This window comes from Urocampus carinirostris, chromosome 2, assembly GCF_059441175.1.
Source record: "Urocampus carinirostris isolate Australia breed hairy pipefish chromosome 2, RoL_Ucar_1.0, whole genome shotgun sequence".
Classification (NCBI taxonomy): Eukaryota; Metazoa; Chordata; class Actinopteri; order Syngnathiformes; family Syngnathidae; genus Urocampus; species Urocampus carinirostris.
The window spans coordinates 52572501-52575732 of NC_142350.1; positions in this window are offsets into that span (position 1 = coordinate 52572501).

Genomic DNA, 3232 nt, shown 5'->3' on the forward strand with positions numbered 1-3232 from the left:
TCATGCTAAACCATAAGCTAATATGGATGGATGTAGGGATTTCTTTTTTACAATGTAGATTTTTCAGGCAGCTTTATCACTCTATTTTGTTTTGACTTGATATTGTAAAAGTGCCGATCAAAGGCGGGTCTACTAGAAATAGAATAGAAATAGAATATACCTTTAATGTCATTGTTACAAAATGGGTTAACATATTGTGACAACAAAATTGGGCATGACACTCCAGTTTCACACAATCACAGTGAGGTAAAAAGCCAAGAAGATAAAGGAAAAGAGAAGATAATGTTATAAAACTACGTGGTGACCGCCTGTCCCTGGCCACTCCTGACCTAAGGAAATATTCATATACCACTCTTTATGCTCATATACTTTTTGTGAATGCACCATTTCTAGATGATAACTTTCCCCAAATCATGGTCAATTTTCCTCCAGTTGGTAGGATTCCACATCCTCCACCCACCAAAATGAATCACATCAGTTTCATTTTTAACACACAAGTTACAGTTTCATAGCGTAGAATTGTTACGTATTAATAGAGAATTGAAAGGTTTGCCTCAGAAAAATGATTACTTAAGTTACTGGGCAATTACTGAACAAATTCTGAGGACATAACCACGCTTGATCGGTAAAAGACAGCGAGCTGCATCATAAAAATGATTTCAAGTCACTACTAAATGTGATGTTAATCAAGGGTGGGGCTTCTGTAAACACCCGCCAGCGTGTTCTTGTGTTTAAAACCATGATGAGTCAAATGAGCAGAATGTACTTTACTTTGCACTGAATCATAACGGAAGTGAAAACATGTTCTTTCGCTGGAGAAGTGAAAGGTGGACTATACTGATAAAACATATGATAATAACAAATTTGTCATATGTACTGTATAGTTAAGAAAACAATAAACATTTTAGAATCATTAACCAGCTTCCATTTAAAAAAATAGGTAAAATATTATGCCTTTTAATCATTGCATGCATGCAAAAGAAAATTGACAATGTATAGACAAATTATGTCTATTGTGATTTGAGCCCAATATTTCTGCTAATGCCTTTGCAATATTTTCTAAACCACAGACAAATTTAGGCCAGTCTACTACAACTACCTTGTTAATATACCTAATATCTTAACCGTCAGGACCAGAACGGAAACAGGACCCAATTGCGTGATGTTTACCACAAGTTTTATTGAAAGAAAGAGGAAGGGCTGCGCCCACGATCTGGTGTTCGCTGGACGCGGGAAGCAAGTTGCTCTCGGATTCGGCCTGTGACCCGAATACGGAAGTGGATCTTCCGTAGCGAGCGATGGCCGTGTCAGGGATGGAAAAACTGGTCGGTAACCGGGACTGGGAGAGCAAAGCGTGGTCGGGGTCGGAAATGAGTCGTAAGCCAGAACGGGAGAGTAGATGTAGTCTGGGACAAAAAGAGGTCGTAATCCGGGACGGGAGAGCAGACCTGGTCAGGATCAAAACAGGTCGTAACCAGAGACAGCAAAAACCGAAGAGGTGGGAGTCAGGGTCGAAAAAAGGCTTGCCTAGTATACACTTAGGTTTGCAGACAGACTGAAAACAAAGCACTGACATGACTGGGTTCGAATAGTGACAGGGAGCCAATCAGAACCCACGGCGGTTGGCGCCAAATGAGCGGGCACAGGTGAATCACATCAGTAATCATGACACTTAATAATCTTTTTTTTGTAAATCTTATTTTCATCTTTTAAGTCTTTTATCACTTGTTTTCCTATTTCCTACCTATTACGTCCCGTCAGAACTCATTTTAAACGATGCAACCTAGGTTGTAATCTATGACAATAAAGACAATTATTTGATCTTTGATGTTATTAGAAACAACTTTTATATGGTGCTTTATATGAGATAAATCTACATGCCCCAAAAGAGAAAAAATATGATAAATACCTCATTTAATAATTATAGGCGTACTTGTAAAAAGGCTTATCTGCAAATGTCTACAGTCAAACTTTCTCCAGTAAAATAAGCCGCCCCAGCCCCCTTTTTTGTTCAATTTATGATTATATTACGTATCATTTTTGGAGAAAAGAAATACTGCAACTTGGTGCTAGGACAGTTGTCTCAAACTCGCGGCCCAGCGGCCAATTGCAGCTCCCGGGATGATCGTTTCCCCACTATAAGTCGCTGTAATCTGTTGTTCCACCGAAAAGGAGTGCTAAAAGCACAAGGGAAGAAGGCAAAATACGGAGACTCAAAGTGACCACCTTGTTACTTTTGAAAATAGGAAAAAAAAGAAAATAAAATAGAAAATAAGTAAAAACTAAAACGGAAAAGGCAAAAGGACAAAAAGAGGGGGAGAAATAGTCAAGTCAAGTCAAGTCATTTTTATTTGTATAGCCCTTAATCACAAAGAGTCTCAAAGGGATGCACAGGTTATTGCACAGACTATCATTTCAGACTATTAGTACACCATCCCCTGATCTGGAAAAAACTCAAAAACCTCAACATGAGGAAAATTAAGAAACAATTCGAAGGGCCCGCACATGTGGTATCCCCCTTACAGGATTACCAGGCAAAGGATGTTGCAATTACAAATAATACAGAGATATTGTCCACAAAAAGTATAGGTTATTCATATGCTTTAGAGCAGAAGTGTGTTTTAAGCTTAGATTTAAACATTTCCACTGAGGTTGCAGATCGGATCTCAGGGGGAAGAGCACCGGTGCGCGGATGGAGAACGCAAATAGGACAAAAAGTAAAACAAAAAAAAAAGGAAAATAATAATTAAAAAAAAAATAAAAGACAAAAAGAGAAACGAATATAAAAAAGTATTTTTTCTCTTTAATCCCTCGCTTTTCTTTCTTTTTTCTTTCTTTTTCTATATTCTCGTTGTTTGCTCTCAGTTCCCCAACCTTTTGCTCTCTCTTAGTCTCTGTAGTTTGTAGTCTTTCTTTGACTCATTTTTGTTTGCACATTTCAGTAACATCTACTCGGCAAATATAAAACACTGTCCCTTTAAGAACAGCGGAATGTTTTTATCGGCGCTTTTTTTGTCGAAAACCCCATTTGGCCCTACCTCACCCGGATCTTAGCTTCAGCGGCCCCCAACTCAATTGAGTTTAAGACCCCTGTGCTTGGAAAAGCAGTGATGGTGTCGATGGAGGGCGGGGGCGTGGCATTTTCCTTATTCGGAGTTGACTGACAGGGGAGACGGGGGCGGGTTCTGGCAGTGACTCACTTCCTGAGTAGTAAAAAGAAAAAATAGTAGCC